Source organism: Hemicordylus capensis, chromosome 3 (genome assembly GCF_027244095.1).
Source record: "Hemicordylus capensis ecotype Gifberg chromosome 3, rHemCap1.1.pri, whole genome shotgun sequence".
Lineage (NCBI taxonomy): Eukaryota > Metazoa > Chordata > Lepidosauria > Squamata > Cordylidae > Hemicordylus > Hemicordylus capensis.
In genome coordinates, this window is record NC_069659.1 from 306713557 (window position 1) to 306726181 (window position 12625).

Here is a 12625-nt window from a genome sequence, read left to right on the forward strand (position 1 = left end):
GCCAGGGCGAGGGCCAGAGCAGCAGTTTCTTGAGTGGTTCTAGCTGCCTCAGCCTGAGGGGCAGTGGGGATCGGCGGCAGAGCAGTGTGGACCAGCAAGAAGGCCAGAGCTATGGGGAGCAGCAATGGCTATGGCTTCAATGGTTTGAGTGAGGTGGCTGCCCCAGACGACAGTCAGGACAGTGTTTGGGCTGGGTCTGTGGGTTAGGAGCATCTGAGCGGCGTGGGCCTTTAGGCTGGGGAGAGTACCTGGTGAGGGGCTGGCTGCAGGTGCAGCACAAGTGGGCGGGTATACAAGCAGCAGAAAGGACCCCCCCCTTGCTTAAGACCCTCTCTCCTTCATCAGAGGATACTGTTTATCTTGGTTCTATCCAATAGTTTTGAGTTTAGTCCCATTTGGAGGTTCCTTAGGGCTCGTAGGCGGGCTGTGTTCACTGAATACTATTGTGGGGTCTGTTGATTTCAGAGGTGAGGGATCTGCATTAATACCTTCCCATGCCACCTGAGAAAGCATTAGGAAAGAAAGTGGGGGGCTCAGTTAAGAATCCCAGGAGACCTCTCCCCCAGTCATCATCATCTGAGGATGAGGAATATATGGTGCAAATATGAGCATTGATTCCAGGATAGAGGCGCTAGAGCATGCTAAGAAGGCCCTGTCACAAAAGCCCTTTGGGTATGCCTACAAAAAAAAAAAAAACAAACAGGAAACATACAAGGGGTGATGTAAGGGCAGAATTATTGAAATCTGAAAGGTTGGCATCATTGGAGTGGAATAAGGATGAGCCTACACTGGTTCCTGTGGAGCCCACTGGCCCTGACCAATAGCCTCCAGTGGCACCTTTACCCAGGGAGCCTCCTCTTCCTGCACCTGCTGTGCCTGAGCCACCAGACTCTTTCCCAGCAGAACCACCGAGGCCAAGCACATCAGGTGATGCAGACAAAGACCCAGCGAAGGATGGTACCGGCCAGTGGCCCATGTATTCCTGTCCTATACCTCCTTTTGGTGGTTGGGGTTAAAATCCTTTCTGGGCCACACCAGTGCAGACAGGGGCTTCAGGTACAGTGCCGGGCATGCCAGGGGGGCCCCTTGCAATGCAGGGGGCAGCAGAGCAGGTTTGGCGGGGGTTGACACCTCAGGGCAACACAGTGGCAGCCATGGGGGATAAGATCTTAAAGGGGGAATATGTGGATGTTTCCCATCAGCTATTCCGTGAACCTGAAATGAAGCAAAAGGAAGGGGATACCAGTAAGGAGCAGGAGGTTCCCAAGCATAAGCCAGTGGAATGGACCTGGAACAACTGGCTTTCGGGATTTAGCATCTACATGGGTGTTATACTCAAATATATGGACATTATCCATTGGGCTGTCACGGATTTTGCAGGGACATCATGGGCCCATTGTGATGAAAATTTCAAGATGAGGGCAGCATTAGACCCCGCCCTCCCCCGGAATGCCCCCCTGAATGAGCTGTGACTCCTTATCATGTCCCCTTTGTGCCCAGTGGATAGTGACAGAGCTGATAGTGGCCACTTGTCCAAACACTTGGGCTCCTCCAACACCTCAAATGCCAGCCAGCAGTGGGTTCAACCCCAGCTGGTATGGTGAGAATTTAACAGTGGGAGACACTGCATCCGGTCGCCATGTAGCTTCTGTGGTGCCCAGCATCCCAGCACCTCCTGTAACAGGACAAGGGGCTGGAATGCAGGATTCAGAAACCACCAATCCAACCAAAGGAAAGGTAATCCCCCTTCCCCATGTCTGGGTACAGGGGCCCGAGCCCAATTAGGTTAGAAGTGTTGTTTCAGCTTTTGGCGGATTACCCAGATCATCAGGCTCCTGTTTATTTGGGGGAATGTTTCCAGGAGGGTTTTTGGATCCCTCCGTTTTCTTGGCGGGAGGCATTTGTTGTGCATAATTTACTCTCCGTGGTGGGTATGGAGGAGGTAGTGATTAGGAAAATTGATAAAGAGGTTGCAGTGGGTAGAGTTTGGGCCCCTTTGATGTACCCCCTTTCCCTTAACTGTGGGTGTCACTGTTGGGGGTGGTTCTCAAGAAGACCGCAGGTGAATTTTGCCTGATTCATCATCTCTCCTACTTTAGGAGGTCATCAGTTAATGACAGGATCCTCAAACACCTCTGTTCGGTGTGGTATACCTCCTTTGATGAAGAAGTTAGGATGGTAAGGGTTTGTGGCCCTGGGGCCCTGTTAGCAAAGTGTGATATGGAATCTGCCTTCCACCTCTTGCCTCCTCTAGATTTTGACCTGCCAGGCTTTGCCATTGTGGATACGTTTTACTTTGGGCTGCTCTGTTTCTTGTGCTGCTTTTGAGGCATTTAGCACCTTCCTAGAATGGGCATTGAGGAGGAGGGCAGATTGTGTGCCCATGGCACATTCTTTAGATTATTTTCTTTTTGCTGGGCTAGGGACCTCTGCTGTCTTCCATCATCTGCTTGATAGCTTTGTCCAGCTGACTAGGGATCTGGATGTCCTGCTAGCCAAAGGTAAGACCGAAGGGCCTTCCATGCGATTGTCCTTTTTGTGCATTAAGCTGGACACCCTAGCAGGATTTAGTCACCTCCCCAGGTGCTGAAGGGGCTTGAGGTGCTGAAGCTTGAGGTGCTGAAGGGGCTCATTATGACTTTGAGGTCAGGCAAGAAAACTATCCATAGGGAGCTGCAAGTAGTTATCAGCTACCTTAACTTTGCCTGTAGGGCAGTGGCTCCAGGTCAGACCTTTTTGAGGCACCTGTGTGATGCAGTCGCTGGAGTTAAGTTGCCATATCATAGAGTGTGAGTTATGGAGGACTGACCTGACTATGGATTTCCTTTTTGAGGGACTTCAATGGGATGTCATTCTGGCATGCTGAGTAGCTCCTGGAGGCCAAGCTCCAGGTACACTCCGATGCCGCTGGGGGCCTTGGTTTCAGAGTATATTTTAGGGGTCAGTGGTGCTCCACCTGGTGGCCCTTAAGATGGACTGCAGAGGGGATAATGAGGGATCTCACTTTCCTGGAGCTTTTTCCTATCGTTGTGGCTGTGCACCTGTGGGTGGATGAGTTTCATGACCTCACCATCCATTTTCGGAGTGACAATCAGGTGGTGGTACAGATAGTGAACTCTTAAACTTCTCATTCACTTGGCTTTATGAGGCCCCTGCAACCTTTTGTTCTCTATTGCCTGCGGTAGATAGATAGATATCTTTATTTTGGTCATTGACCAGCAATCAGTGCCTATGGTATAATATCCTCTTTTTGGCAAGGCGTGTGCTGGGGCTCCAGAATGACATAGCGGATGCCCTATCTTGTTTCCACCATGGTTCAGGGAGTTCGCTCCAGAAGCCAATGTGGACCCGGAGATGATGCCAGAGGCTCAGTGGAGGCTTGGTGGATAGAGACCCATTGGACTATTGATACGTCTCTGGCTCCCAGTACCAGAGCTAGTTCCTCCTATAAGGTAACTAGTTTTTCATGTGTTCATGCATGAATACATCTTCATGCATTCAGGCAGCAGGAAAGCCTTTTGGACAGCTGGCCTATTCCACCCGACCACCTCATGCAATATCTGGTGCTCCTGCACACCTCTGGGTGGGTGGTTTCCACCACGGCAGTCCTTTGTGGTGCTGTCCTTTGAGGCTCAAGCCAGTGTATGTGTGTGCTGTATCCAGCAGTGGTGATGGCAGAGTGCAGCTTATGCCGGAGAGCTGGGCTAGAGAATGGCCCTGGGCCCAGGATAGATGGCTTGCCCATGACTATTGAGCTTCTTGAAGCAATTCTCTTGCAGCTCCAATCGCTTTGTAGCTCCCCATGGGAGGTGGGGCTTTTTCAGGCAGCAGTGACAGTGTCCTTCTTTGGGGCATTTAAGCCAGGCGAAGTCCTTCCTCACATCATCCATGCCCCGAGGGATCGGTGCTTGTAATTTGCAGACCTCTCCTTGAAAGGGTTGGGAATGCAGTTGCTCCTGTGTATATCCAAGACCGACCAAAAGGGCAGGGGCCAGAAAGTCAAGCTTGCTGCAGCAGGGCATGATGCGCTCTGCCCAGTTAGGTCTTTGCAGCAATATGTTTTGCTTCAGCCCAGCATGGCAGGATGCCTATTTGTGCCCTCCGATGGCTCGCCCTTGACACAATATCAGCGGAGGGCTGCCTTATGGAAAGTGCTTATGGACAAACCGGCTCACCTCCTTAGTTTGCACTCCTTCCGAATTGGGGCTGCTATGACTTCCTGTCAGCTGGGCTTTGAGGATGTGGAAATTAAGCATATTAAACGTTGGAAGTCCAAAGTGTTTATGCGTTATGTGCATTAAGCAATGTTGCATTGTGGCCAGGGGGGAGCTGGGTGGACAACTCTGTTGTCCTTTTTAGCAAGTGCTGGTGGAGCAACGGCTCCTGTGCGTGTGCTGATCTGCAGCCATTCCCTTGTTTACTGGGCCTACAAGCGAAACAGCACCTCGCCAACTGATACCCAACTTGGATTGGGAAAGTGTGCCAGCATGTGCTGGCTGGGCACATGGGGTATACTGTGGAATCAGTTGCTTCCAGTGTTGTGGGAGTATTTAGTGGTTCGCATTGCTCAGGAGGTTTTGGTAGTGCATTTAGGAGAACATGATTTGGGTAAGCGAACTAGGCTCTCCCTGACCCACACAAACCACCTCTGACTTTGCCACGATTCGTGGCTGGATTCTGGGGGTGATCATTGTTTGGCCAATTGGCTCCCGCGTAGAATCTCTAGGGGGGTGCAGAACTGCATGGGGTTGAAAGGGCCAGGAAGAAAGTTAAGGCGACCATGGGTAAGTATGCTGTAGCCCGTGGTGGCGTTTTTATCCCACAACCGGGTATCACACATTCATTGCCACACCTAATCCATCCCAAGGGGTTGCATTTGTCCACAGCCAGGTGTGATTTGTATCTGTCTAACCTTTGGAGGGGGCTTGTGGTTGTCTTGGATAGTAGTGGGCAGGAAGGCCAAGCTAAGCTGACCTCCCTTTGTGGCAGGCACAGTGCAGGCTGGGTGGAGGTGTAGAAGGATTTGAGACTGGTGAGCACCCATGGACAGTTAAAAAGGGTGGATTGGTCAATCAGTCCTTAGAGGCTTTGCAGCTCAGGGACTTTGACTTGCCATGAAATCTGCTTCAGGGCTTCAGAAACTTTAAGGCTGAGTGGCTTGGGGTGGGTGTGGGGTGAAGCCCTAGAAGTTGCCCTGACCACTTTTCAAGGCACAGGGGAGGACAGTAATGTTTAAACCTGGCCTTGGTTAGGCCCATACTGTTGAGTGGAGTTTCTTTCACACACAGTTTGCTGATCTGATCATTTTATAAAGTTGATATACAGTCAAATTGGCCCCTTTACCCAATTTGAATGTGTCTGTGTCTTCCTTGAGGATGGCATGGAGGCAGGCAATGGCCAGTTCCCAGCTGCACCAGAGTTGGCAAGTTCTTTTAGGCTGCCCTACTGCTGCACTGGAACATCCTTGCTCAGTATGTCAACCATTTTATTTAAGGCAGACCAATTTATACCCCTTTCCATCAGGGCTGTGCTTTAAAAATCCTAAGCAACTGTGCTCTCTTCACCTTTCCAAATATACAAGCTTATGGATCAGTTTGATTTGTTAACATTTTAGTTTAGAAAAGTGCATCCAGCTCTTCCTCATAAATGCGCATCCATTTCCACCTCACCCAGAACAGCTAACAAATAATCAATAAGAACAATATATAAAAGCAAGTTAATAAAAGAAACATAGAACAAACCTTCCAAATGACTGCTTTAAAACTCCAAAACATAAATGGATTTCTGAAATAAAAATGTCTTTTGTCATTATCAAGCCGTGCCAAGGGCAGGGGCCTTTTCCTAGCACCTCATTTTGTGACAGTAGCATCTAATTCCATAAATCTCCCCATGCATGCTGAAAAATGCAGTATTGAAGACTGACTATTTACTTTCTATTTGTTTGAATTTACTTGTTATCTATTTATTTATAACACAGAGAGGTTTAAATGAAATCAGAACTTTATTTTCAGGCCTCTGTGAGGAAAGTTTCATAAGTTCAGTAGTGTTTATATCAGCAGACAGTATTTTTGGCTGGCCTACTAAAAACACAAATTAGCACAATAAAACAGAAAGATACCTTGTACCACTTTTAAGTAATACTGAGAAAATCTTTGCAAAATATCAGCAACACTGGCAAAATGCTGTTTGTGTGATGAAAGGTTTGTTATGTAGAGGGAAATGATCCAGTTACTGTCCTGACAGTTATTCCATATAAACTAGGAGCTGATATAAGGAAATTTTACATGGTTGCCATAAGGAAATTTTACATAGCCATCAAATCTTCAAGGTTCATGTGCATTGGCCCAGAATATTAGTATGCACAAAACACATTTTGCATTTTGTCCCACACTCAGAAACGAATGCATAATGTGTGGTACATTCCATCAGAACAACCAACTGAACCAGTTTTGACAGAACAACCCCAGTCTGTTGGAATGGTCCAACCCCATTTCAGGCACCATTTTGAATTCCAAAATGGTGCTCAGAATGGTGTCAGAACATTTCACCTTGGAATGGGTCATTCCGTTCAGAGCTTGGAATAGCCCCCCCCCCACAAGGCATGAATTGGCCAGTCATAGGCTGGAGGGCCATATGGGGGAGGGGCTCGGGCTGCTGATGCTGCTCCTGGCCCACCCCAAACTCAGCCCTTTCTCATGAAGTGAGAAGAGAGGATAGTTCTCATCTCTTCCCTGGAGCTTCTGAGGGCCCATTGGTTCAATTCTGGCTTGAAGAAGCTTCCTAATGGTGTCTGGCAGCATCGGAAGTGGCTCAGGAGCGTGGAAAGAGGCAACAGTGACTCCTCCACCAACAGAGGCAGTTTGGAGTCTGTGGGGGAAGGGGGTTGGAGTTTGGGGCCCCTCTTCTTCCCCCTTGTTGCCTGACAAGGGCTTATGTAGGGATGGAAGGACTCTTGGGTTGCATTCAGGGTTGGTGGGAGGAATGCAGTGGCCTTCACAGGCACCCCCTCCTCTGACTGGAGTAGGTCCTAGGGACTCAGTGTGGATTGCCTATTACTACTATTACTACTATGAATGTTTATATGCCACTCTTCAACCAAGGTTTCAGGGAAGTTTACACAAGAAAATAGATGATACACAAATATGATTGTCCCCTGTTCCCAGGAGACTCACATACTAGAAATATGGGGCAGATACTAGCAACAACCACTGGGGGGATGCTGTGCTGGGGTTGGGTAGGGCCAGGTGCTCTCCCCCTTGTCCAATATAAGAGAATAACTTTAGAGGTATTTGCTCAGTTTGAGTGTTAGTTGCTTGAATAGACAATGTAGAGGCATCTATTGGAGAGCCAGTGTGGTGTATTCTATCTATCTATCTATCTATCTATCTATCTATCTATCTATCTATCTATCTATTTTTACATTTTATATCTAGTTCTTTCTCCTAGGAGCCCAGAGCAGTGTACTACATACTTAGGTTTCTCCTCACAACAACCCTGTGAAGTAGGTTAGGCTGAGAGAGAAGTGACTGGCCCAGAGTCACCCAGCTAGTATCATGGCTGAATGGAGATTTGAACTCGGGTCTCCCCGGTCCTAGTCCAGCACTCTAGTCACTACCCCACATTGGTGTAGTGGTTAGAGTGTTGGACTAGGATCAGGGAGACCTGCATTCAAGTTCCCATTCAGCCATGATGCTTGCTAGGTGCTTTTGTCTAGTCACATATCTCTTTGACTAACCTACCTCTCAGGGTTGTTGTGCGGAGAAAGTTAACTAGGTACACCACTCTGGAGTCCTTGGAGGAAGAGAGAAATGCATATGTAAAATACAAAATAGAGTTAACAGAGGATAGTTGGGCACGATATTGCTTCCTGGGGGTGTGGGGTAGGGATGTGCAAAGAGGTTCGACGTAGAACGTGTTTGATGTCGAACAAGTTTGGTTCGACTATTCGGGGTCAAAATGAACCAACCCTGGACCGAACACTCCCCAACTGTTCAGGGAGTTTACAGATTTATTTGGGGGGTCATGCAGAGGCCAATTGCACAGGTGCGGCAGCCTCCAAAATGGCCACTGTGCCAGAGGAGGAACAGCCGGTATAGGTATGAATGGAGGCTAGCAGAGGATGGGGAACCTCCATGGCCCCACCCCACTGCCTCCAACAACTCCCCCGAAGGAGGTAGGTTTTAAACAATGTTTGCGAATTCCTCCTGACCAAACCGGGGGGGGGGGTTGTTGAGGGGGTGCCAAACCGAACTGGCCCAGTCCGGTTTGGGTACATACGCGAACCAAACCAGACCAGCCGGTTCTGTGCACACCCCTAGTGTGGAGTGGTCCTGTGTAGTCTGTGTGTGGGGGGGTTATATTCCTTGTGCCTCTTAGTACGAGCAGGGCATTTAGCGGCTTAGTTGAGGCTTCAGCTTTGTCTGCAGCATTGAGCCTAGCATGCATACCACCTAAGAAAGCCATAGGTGAAACAAGGGGCAAGCCCATCAGGCATGATAAGCCTTCTCCATTTTTGTTTTTCTTCTCTTAAGGATTTGGCCCAGTAAGGGCTTTGATTGTGCACTTGCAGGTGTTAGAGAAAGCTAAGCAGCAGCAGCCTAACCCTAACCTGTGGGTCCAGATCCTAGGATCCCAGGAGAGCCTTCTAGGCCTTACAAGGAGGCAGAAGCCACTAAATGTGCTCATCTTTTACAATCTCTGTCTGATCACCTAGCACAGCTTGAAGGGGAGTAAGCTCCATCAGCCCTGGCACCAGTTGACTTCCCTCATGAGCATGGTACACAGATGCCTGCATCTACTCTGGTTCCTGAAAGCCAACTTACTGATACAGTCAGGCGGGTTTCCCTGCAGGGTCCCCAGTTTCCCCTTGGGCCCACCAGCCAATCCTCTCTCTTCTTGTTATTAGCAATTAATAAAGTTGTGACCCTATTTTTAATCCACAATTATGTCCCATGTCTTTATTGCCCGGGTACAACACAGTTTTTGATTATGTGAATGACCTCTATATGTGCTGGAATTACTAGTTTAAACTTCTGCAGAATTTCTAATATTTCTAATGTGTAGAAATTGGGAAATGTGCCACAGTGCACTGGGGAGGATGCACTTGAAGATGTGTGAGCTCACAAGATCAGCCGTTATTATAATACTAATTGTTGCACCCCCAAACTTCGTGACAATCTTTTGAGAAGAGATTGTGACTATGCTTTCAATTACTTAGAATTTTTACTACTGCATTTTAAAAATAATTCTCTGAAAATTATAAGGGAGATCATTGGCTTTCTTCATTCTTAAAGAATGTTAGAATTCTAAGAATTCTTACAAGATCCTGTACTCCACTAAAAAGTGCCTCGGGGTCTTCATGTAGCCCACCCTTGTTCAAAAGAGAAGAAGTATGAAAGCACCCTAAGGCAAAAGAACAAATAAGAAGCTAATGATCTCGTCTGTTTAATCAAAATCTGACATTTTAATAATAGATTATGAATAAGTAATGATCTTTCAACATAGCTGGAGAGAAGAAAACAAAGATGAAGCAATGTGGTCATTAGAAGGAATATGGATCAAAATGTACTGGAGAACCTAGCAAATAAATGGGAAGAGGAATAGAGATGTTGGAAGGATATATTGGTTGTGCTGGGGAGTATAATGATTTCAGTATAAAGGAAACCCTAATATAAGCTCAGTTTCCTGTAAAAGAAAAAGAATACCCACCCAGACCCATTTTCTTCACATAGCAAAAAGTGACCTTTAAACTACCTTGACAAATAGCAGCTGACTAGAAAATTACAGTCATTAGCAGGATATCTTGAGAGTAGACTATTGTAAAAAATGATACTAAGAGACAGATGTTAACAATTTGCAACCCCGAAAGACAGCTACAATAAAACCCTACATTTTTAGCCTTCTAAAGGTTTGCTATTGAGATTTAGCCTAAAATATAAAATGCATACATTTCCTTTCTCTTTAGAAGAGTGAATTATACAGGCGAAGCACTGGAAGCATTCCACTGCATAGATTAATCAGATAAAAGCTGTGTTAAAAATACAGACATCTGTCAGTATTTGACAAATGAAGATTTTGAAAATTGAGATCAGTCGATTGGCCTAACCCAACGAATACTAGGGAAAATATACACCATTATAAACTGGCTAGATGATTACTAATACTGCTTTCAAAGATACTAAGGCAGCATTCTCAAGTAACACAAAACCAGAGGTGAAGGAACCTCCATTTTCATTTTCTGTACATCTGAATGTGGGCAACTGCAGTTTTGCAGGAAAGTGGACCTTTTTTTTTTTTAACTTTTGGTTTGTAGTGAGGTCTGCCACCTGGACCTCCAGTTCCGCTGTGCCAGTGTTATGTCCAGACACTGACACTGCAGTCTGGTTGCTTTGCAGCCAGATTTGTGGGAGGAAACTCTTCGCTCACTCCAGCTGCTGTTAGCTGCTGGGGCTGTCCTTTAGTAAAGAAGGAAACCCAGGAAGCCAGATCCCCCTCCTCTCTGCAATCAGCGAGACTGCAGAAAGGGAGTTCTCCTGAATGTCCAAATTTGGATGGGAGAACAGGTGGAGGGGAGAGCATAACCACAGGTCAATTGGACCTGCTCTTCTGCATTGTCTGAAGGTGGCCTAAATAAAAATATGAGGGCTCACACAAATGTATTTAAGATCTGTACAAATATAATGTAAGACTAGCATAGTTCTCTTTCTAAACAAGACCGGAGTGTCACAAAACTCCAGAACACGGTTTTCAGAGCATATATCTTACTTGGGAAACCAGTAGATTCCAGTGTTATGTCAGTAAGGTGAATTAAAGGTGAGGAAGCAAGGTTCCATCATTTAGTCTAGGTGAGGTAAACTACCATTTAGTTCTGCAACTCAGCAATCCTCAGAATGTGAAGAATCCATCTGACAAAATTCTCTAACGCATTTCCTTGGGAAGAACCCGGAAATTCTCTTTTGAAAATCACTTTGGAGAACTTCCAGTTCCATCCCTTATGTAACTTCATTATGCCACATGGTGAACACTTTGGGACATGAATTTGTTTATTTTTCCTCTACCCTCCCTATTCTTTTTTTCCTTTTTGTATCATGTCTCTCAGATTGTAAGCTATTTTAAAACTGTAAACTGCCTCAAGTGCACTGGCAGATGTAATATCCAAATATTGAATCTGGAACACAGTGAACTCACTTGTTTGTCTAGCTGAATTGTTTGTTTAGTTGTTTCACTATATATATATATACATATACAATTGCACTCACACAGACACGCATATTTTAATAAGCATGTATTTCCATAATGTATTCATCAAATTAATTGAGAAAAAATATAGTGATTTCATTTTTTAAAAAAATAAAGCAAATTCATCTCTATATTTATTGTCTTTTTAGAAAGTTTAGTTTTAGGTGCCCTACTGTCTCTAATGGCACTTGAGTAGAGAGGTCTCTCCCAGATGTTTAAGAAATGTAGTTATTACTTGTTTTTTTCAATCGGTGGATGGATAAAAATTCAATGTTTTGGATAATGTTGCTAAATTGTTATGTTGTTAAATAAGTTCTAGCAGAGTATATGTTCAGACCATAACTCACATCTACATTTCTGATCACTGACACTCAACTTCTTTCAAGACATTTTTAAATAAATTATTTATCCATGCAACATATTAAAATAAAATAATTTTTCAATTATTTTTAAAAATGAAAATTGTGTGGTTTTCTTATCCTAAAGTTGATTGATTTGATGTTTATTTATTCATCCTGCTCTTTTTCCTACCACACCCATCAGTAAATAATGGATTCTATCTAATTGCTTGGAACAGATTTTCAATGATTCCCACTGAGTAGTTTGGCTTGGTGTCTGACCCCAAGGAGGTGGGACTAGCACTGCATCCATTCCTAGGTCCCAGCAATGATCTGGAGCACTGAAGAGAAGCTCATCCTCAAAATCAATTCCGGGACCCTGAAGAACCAGCCTTTCACATACTAAAAATCTAATGCTCCTGGGACTGGCAAACCAGTGCTGGTAACAGGCAGCAGGGCTTAGAAAAAGTAATACAAGAAGAAGGAATACAAGACTCCAGTCTAGAAAGCTGTCCCATTCTCCATTCACCAGGTAGGGAAGCAGAGTCCATATACTGTCTCATATGCCTGTGACTCTTGTCAGATCAAGTGGTTCCTTCAGAGCTTCATATCTGCCAACACAACCCTATTTTCCCATTCTAGTGAGTGGAAAAATAGGGACATGTTGGCTCGTATGGAGCTCTCCATGGTGCTCTAACTCTGACCTGCCTTGCTGTCTTAACCATTTATACCCTCATATTCATTCCTTCTCAGGTTCCTGCTCATGGTCCAGACACATGGCATCAACTACACTGAGAGGTCAAGCAAATTATAACTCATTTAAATTGATGCTACTTTATATTTACTATTCAAGCACAGAAACATACAGTGCGAAGAATGAATGCTAGTTATTTGGAGCCTTCAAGATTAAGAGGGATCATCATCATCATCATCATCATTTATTCTGTTTACACACAGTCTACCAGATGTTATTGACTGGATTTGGTACTTTAATTATCGGACCATTTCCAAGATAGCTAAAGAAAAATTAAAGATACCAATGTAGTATT